Source organism: Aegilops tauschii, chromosome 7 (assembly GCF_002575655.3).
Source record: "Aegilops tauschii subsp. strangulata cultivar AL8/78 chromosome 7, Aet v6.0, whole genome shotgun sequence".
In the NCBI taxonomy this organism is placed as follows: Eukaryota; Viridiplantae; Streptophyta; class Magnoliopsida; order Poales; family Poaceae; genus Aegilops; species Aegilops tauschii.
Genome location: NC_053041.3, coordinates 95,773,206 through 95,780,701, shown reverse-complemented (window position 1 = coordinate 95,780,701; position 7,496 = coordinate 95,773,206).

The window sequence follows — 7,496 nt, the reverse complement described above, 5'->3', positions numbered from 1 at the left end:
CACTTGTATTATATACGTTTCCGCCACCCGCAATAAGAATCCTCGAGCCTCACTCCGACGCTCGATGAGCTGTAAGATTTAGGAGTCATGTCACCCACTTCACTGTGACATATCCACCACCGCTTTTATTATGAGTCAGTAGTTATGCCACCCTATCCGCCTTTATGTGTAATATCGGCGTGCTTGTAATAAATTGTTGAGCAGTCTCCGCTCAGCCTTGTATTATATTTAGTACTCCTGGTTTTTTTCTTCTGTGATCAAGAAATTGTCTACCAGAGAGAAGGATTCTTCTCTACTGGTCCGTAAAAGGGATCGGTTTCACAAGAAATATTTTTATTGGAAAACCGGTCGTGACAAGTTTGGTATCAGAGCTAGGCTGACTGTAGAAAGCCACTAGGTGCGATCGCTAATTGGTTATTAGCATCTTTAGTGCTTTTTCAGCATTTTGCAAATGTAGCTATTTTCTGTTGGTCATCATAAATTTATGATTTGACTACTCAGAATTTTTGCCTACTTTTGTAGATGGCTGGCAGCGACTGCGAGACTCGGGTGTTCACTAATGTGCCCGAGGGGTTTGTCAAACTCCTCGTCTCCATCACCAAGCTCACGATCGGGCCAGCGACTCGTCCGGAGTTCACGCTTTACCAGCACAAGCTCAGCGACGACGTGTCTATGCACCAGGCCGTGGTGCAATTCAAGGGAGGACACTTCTGACGCCCCCGATTTGACCGTACACTATCATGCACGCAAATGTGTACGACCAAGATCAAGGACTCACGGGAAGATATCACAACACAACTCTAAAACATAAATAAGTCATACAAGCATCATAATACAAGCCAGGGGCCTCGAGGGCTCGAATACAAATGCTCGATCACAGACGAGTCAGCGGAAGCAACAATATCTGAGTACAGACATAAGTTAAACAAGTTTGCCTTAAGAAGGCTAGCACCAACTGGGATACAGATCGAACGAGGCGCAGGCCTCCTGCCTGGGATCCTCCTAACTACTCCTGGTCGTCGTCAGCGGGCTGCACATAGTAGTAGGCACCTCCAGTGTCGTAGGTGCGTCGTCGACGGTGGCGTCTGGCTCCTGGACTCCAGCATCTGGTTGTGACCACCAGATAGAAAAGAAAAAGGGGGAAAAGAGGGAGAGAAGCAACCGTGAGTACTCATCCAAAGTACTCGCAAACAAGGAGCTACACTACATATGCATGGGTATATGTGTAAAGGGGCATATCAGTGGACTGAACTGCAGAATGCCAGAATAAAAGGGGGATAGCTAGTCCTGTCGAAGACTACGCTTCTGGCCATCTCCATCTTGCAGCATGTAGAAGAGAGTAGATTGAAGTCCTCCAAGTAGTATCGCATAGCATAATCCTACCCGGCGATCCCCTCCTCGTCGCCCTGTTAGAGAGCGATCACCGGGTTGTATCTGGCACTTGGAAGGGTGTATTTTATTCAGTATCCAGTTCTAGTTGTCATAAGGTCAAGGTACAACTCCGGGTCGTCCTTTTACCGAGGGACACGGCTATTCGAATAGATAAACTTCCCTGCAGGGGTGCACCACATAACCCAACACGCTCGATCCCATTTGGCCGGACACACTTTTCTGGGTCATGCCCGGCCTCGTAAGATCAACGCGTCGCAGCCCCACCTAAGCACAACAGAGCGGTCAGCACGCCGGTCTAACCCTATGCGCGCAGGGGTCTGGGCCCATCGCCCTATGCACACCTGCACGTTGCGTACGCGGCCGGAAGCAGACCTAGCCTAGTGGCGTTCCAGTCCAATCCGGCGCGCGCCACTCAGTCGCTGACGTCAAGAAGGCTTCGGCTGATACCACGACGCCGGGATACCCATAACTACTCCCGCGTAGATGGTTAGTGCGTATAGACCAAATGGCCAGACTCAGATCAAATACCAAGATCTCGTTAAGCGTGTTAAGTAACCGCGAACGCCGACCAGGGCCAGGCCCACCTCTCACCTGGGTGGTCTCAACCTGCCCTGTCGCTCCGCCACAAAGATCCACTTGCGGGTACTCCTACGAGCCGACCCGACTTTAGTCACCACATGTATCATGTATATAGTATATAAGTATATACCCGTGATCACCGCCCAGGTGATCACGACCCGATAGTATAGCACAGCAGACGGACAAGAATGTAGGGCCACTGATGGAAAACTAGCATCCTATACTAAGCATGTAGGATTGCAGGTACAGGTATCAACAGTAGTAGCAAGGATAGGCTATGCATCAGGATAGGATATCGAAAAGCAGTAACATGCTACACTACTCTAATGCAAGCAGTATAGAGAAGAATAGGCGATATCTGGTGATCAAGGGGGGGGCTTGCCTGGTTGCTCTGGCAAGTAGGAGGGGTCGTCGACTCCGTAGTCGAACTGGGCAGCAGCAGGGGCGGTCTCGTAGTCTACCGGAGAGAAGAGGGGGAAGAAACAGTAAATACAACGCAAACATAAGCATGACGATGCGTGACATGACAATGAGCGGTGCTAGGTGTGTCCTAACGCGACAGTAGGTGGTACCGGTGAAGGGGGGGAACATCCGGGAGGTATTCCCGATGTTTCGCGTTTTCGGACAGACGGACCGGAGGGGGAAAGTTGCTAGTTTGATAGGTTAGGGAGGTGTGGTAGACGAACGGACTGCCTATTCGGATTCGTCTCGTCGTTCTGAGCAACTTTCATATAGAAAACATTTTCATCCGAGTTACGGTTTAAAAGATATGAATTTTCAAAGTTTATTTGAATTTCTGGAATTATTTGAATTAAGCAAAAATGAATTATGATGTCAGCATGAGGCAATGCTGACGTCATCAGGTCAACAGAGCGGCTGACCAGGTCAAACTGACCAGTGGGCCCCACCTGTCATAGACAGTGGGCTAACAGAAGATTAAACTAATTAATTTTTAGTTAATTAACTACTGGGCCCACCTGTCAGTGAGTGATTAGATTAATTAATTAGTTTTAATTATAAAAACATTTTTATTTTCTCTTTTTTTAATTTTGCGGCGGGGCCCGCATGTCAGTGGCTGAGCCTGCCCAGTCAGCACGTTGACTGGGTTGACCCAGTCAACGGGGCCCACGGGGCCCACGGGCAGTGGCACTGGGGGGGCGGCCCAGGCCAGCCACGTCGGCGGCCGGCGCCGGAGCAACTCCGACGAGCCAAACGCGGCGGCGCGGCTCGGGAGGGGCGCGGGTTTCGCGCACAGGGGGTCTGCGGGGTCGTGGCTGGGCGCGTTCGACGCGGCTCGGCGCCGCGCGTCCAACGGTGGTGGCCGGAGCGGCTGGAACGGGCGGGGGCGAGCGCTACGAGCTCGCCGGCGGCGAGGTACTTCGGGCTGGGGCGGGTGCGGCGTTAGGGCGCGCGAGCGGCCGAACTAGCTAGCTAGGCGGGTGCTACACGGTGCGGTCGAGCTAACGGGCATACGCCCATGACCAAATGGTCACCGGAGACCCGCCGGCGACGAGCTCCGCGGCGCGGCGTTCGGGCGCGCGTGGGGAAGCCGCTAGGGGGCGCGCGAGAGAGAAAGGACAGGGGAGGAGGGAGAGAGGCTCACGGCGAGGCAGTAGGGGGACGGCAGCGTGCTCGGGGAGGCTCGAGGCGGCGAAACGGGGCGGCGATCGACGGCGGCCGTGCGGGGAAGACAAGCTCGGGGAGGCCGTTGCAGTGGCTCGGAGCTCCAACGGAGAGCTGGAGGTGGTGTAGTCGAGGGCGGCGACGGCGTACGACACGGCGAAGTGGCGATTGGGGCACGGTGGCCGCGGGAACGACGGTGAACGACGGCGAGCACGCTCGGGCAGTGGGGATCGAAGGGGAGAGGGAGGTGGATCTGACGGGGGAGGCGCAGAGGCCAGGAGGGAGAGCGGGGGGTGAGTGGGAGAGGGGCCCGAGGAGGCGGGGGGGCTGGCGTCCTTATCCTCCCCGTCGCCGGCGAGGGGGTGCGGCGGGGACGGCCCCTGTTCCGACCCCGGTCGGGGGAACAGGGAAGGGGGCGAGGGGGAGTGGGAGATGGGCTAGGCCGGCTGGGCCGGGGGTCGGCCCAGTTGGGCCAGGGGTCCAGTGGGGGGAAGGGCCTTCTCTTTTTTTCTTTTTCTTTGTCTGTTCTGTTTTCTGTTTTCTTTTTATTTGTTTATTTTCTTTTCTGTTTTATTTCATTTAAAAGTATTTAGGCATTTTATAAAAATGTGTTTTCTCCACAATAATTATCAGTGCAATTTCTGGCAGGGCCCGAACATTTTTGTTTAAATTTTTGAAAACTTTTATTTTCCACTTTTAAATTTAATTGAAGTTTGAATTAGGAGTTTGAAAAAGAATGTGATTCAAATGTGATCAAGCCCTGTTTAGCAACATGATTAGCTTAATCATAGGGAGTTACTGTAGCATGATTCTCGGGGTGTTACAAATCTCCTCCACTACAAGAAATCTCGTCCCGAGATTTAGGAGGTAGAAGGAAACAGTGCGGGGTATTCTTCGCGCAGACGATCCTCTCGTTCCCAAGTGGCCTCATCTTCAGAATGGTGCGACCACTGGACTTTGAGAAACTTGATCGCCTTCTGACGTGTGCGGCGTTCAGCTTGGTCGAGAATGCGGACCGGATGCTCCTTATAGGAGAGGTCTTGCTGCAATTCGAGCACTTCATGATCCACAGCTCGGATTGGATCCTTGAAGCAACGGCGGAGCTGTGACACATGGAACACATCGTGAACCTGAGAAAGGTTCGGCGGTAGCTCCAGTTGGTATGCCACTTTTACACGCCTTTCGAGAATAGTGAATGGGCCAATATAGCGAGGAGCTAGTTTGCCCTTGATCCCGAAGCGGTGAGCACCCTTCATAGGTGTGACTCGAAGATAAGCCTTTTCGCCAGGTTGATAGACCATGTCTTTATGATGACGGTCATACTGACTCTTCTGACGTGACTGAGCAGTCTTGAGATTCTCACGAATAATGCGGACTTGTTCTTCGGCATCTTGGATAATATCCGGACCGAAGAGTGGACGTTCCCCAGTTTCTGACCAGTTCAGAGGGGTTCGGCACTTTCGTCCATATAACACTTCGAAGGGGGCCATCTTCAGACTAGCTTGATAGCTATTATTATAAGAGAACTCAGCATACGGGAGAGATTCCTCCCATTTCTTGCCGAAGGAAATAACGCAAGCTCGAAGCATGTCTTCGAGAACTTGGTTGACGCGTTCAACTTGTCCTTGCGATTGAGGATGAAACGCAGTACTGAATGACAAATGAGTTCCCATAGCTTCTTGGAAACTGGCCCAGAATCTTGAAGTGAATAAGCTGCCACGGTCTGAGCTGATAACCAATGGAATACCGTGGAGTGAAACAATCCTGGACATATAGAGCATTGCCAACTGGCTAGCAGTGATCGTTTCTTTGACTGCCAGAAAATGTGCAACTTTGGAAAGTCGGTCAATGACGACAAGAATAGCATCATTACCTTTCTGTGATTTGGGAAATCCAGTGACGAAATCCATTTCAACATGGTCCCATTTCCATTCAGGAATAGAGATAGGTTGCAGAGTTCCAGCAGGCCTTTGATGTTCTGCTTTGATACGACGGCAAACGTCACACTCAGCAACATAACGAGCAATGGCTTGCTTCATATTAGACCACCAGAATCTCTGACGGATGTCTTGGTACATCTTTGTACTACCAGGATGGATACACAGAGGTGTATCATGAGCTTCTTTCATAACTTCCTGTGTCATATCCAGGTTTTTCTCTGCACATGGCACCACTAGGCGGCCCTTGAAGTATAGGGTGCCATCTTCAGCAATGGTGAAGAATGAGGGCTTTCCTTCTGCGAGGTAGCGCTTAATCTTGTGGGCTTCAGAGTCATACTTCTGTAGCCTTTTGATGCTATCCACGAGATCTGGTTTAGCAACTAGGGTATTGAGGGAACCCTGGGTAACAACGTGGAGGTTCACCTTGCCAAACTCCTTAGGAGGGGGAGTGAGTGCACCCGAAGGAACAATATGGAGGTTCAGCTTCCTGAATTCTTCAACAAGCGAGGGCTGAACTTTGTGAACCTGGAGGTGGTTGCAGTAAGACTTGCGGCTCAAGGCATCAGCCATTACATTAGCCTTGCCTGGCGTATAGGAAATACCCAAGTCAAAGTCTGCAACAAGCTCCATCCATCTCTGTTGACGGAGGTTCAGATCTGGCTGAGTAAACAGATACTTCAGACTTTGGTGGTCAGTGAAGATCTCGCAACAATTACCGAGAAGGTAATGTCGCCACTGCTTCAGCGCATGAATGACAGCAGCAAGTTCGAGGTCGTGAACTGGGTAGTTCTCTTCGTGAGGGCGCAATTGCCGAGAGGCATAAGCAATCACTTTGCGGTCTTGCATTAGGACATAGCCTAATCCTTGACGGGAAGCGTCGCAGTAAATGACAAAGTCCTTCTTAGTATCAGGTGGAGCTAGAACTGGAGCAGAAGTCAACTTGTCTTTGAGTGCTTGGAAACTTTCCTGACATTTGTCTGTCCATTGGAAATTGACACCTTTATGCAACAGGTTAGTCAGAGGCCTGGCGATCTTAGAGAAGTTCTCGACGAATCGACGGCAATAGCTGGCGAGACCGAGAAAACTTCTGACTTGCTTAACGTTCTTGGGAGGAGTCCAATCAAGAATAGCCTGAACTCGCTCGGGGTTGACGGCAATACCATCCTTAGAGATGACATGCCCAAGATAGGTTACTTCCGGTAGCCAGAATTCACATTTGGAGAACTTGGCATATAGTTGATGCTCTCGTAGCTTCTCCAGCACAAGTCGAAGATGTTCGGCATGTTCTTCTTTGTTCTTGGAAAATACCAGGATATCATCCAGATAAACCACGACGAACTTGTCGAGGTAATCCATGAATATATAGTTCATCAGACGAGAGAAGGTGGCTGGAGCATTGGTTAAACCGAAAGACATGACGGTGTACTCGTATGAACCATAGCGAGTCACGAAGGCGGTCTTTGGGATATCCTCTTCGCGAACACGGATCTGATGGTAGCCCAACCTCAAGTCGAGCTTAGAGAACACTGACGAACCCGCCAGTTGATCATACAGATCATTGATCCGAGGAAGAGGGTATTTATTCTGAATGGTAGCTTGGTTTATAGGACGGTAGTCTTGAACCAATCGGTTAGTCCCATCCTTCTTCTTGACAAAGAGAGAAGGTGCTCCCCAAGGAGAGCAACTTGGGCGAATGAATCCTTTGCGAAGAGATTTGTCGATTTCCGCCTTAAGCTCAAGGAGTTCATGCGGCGGCATTTTGTAGGGTCGCTTGGCTATAGGAGTGGTGCCTGGTTTCAAGTCGATGATGAATTCGACAGCTCTAGCAGGGGGAATCCCTGGAAGTTCTTCAGGGAAGACGTCGAGGAATTCACGCACGACGGGAATGTTTTCAATGCCCTCGAGTGGTGCAGCGTTCAATGCATTCAATGCATAGAGCCTTGCCTCGGCATTTTGCACCAG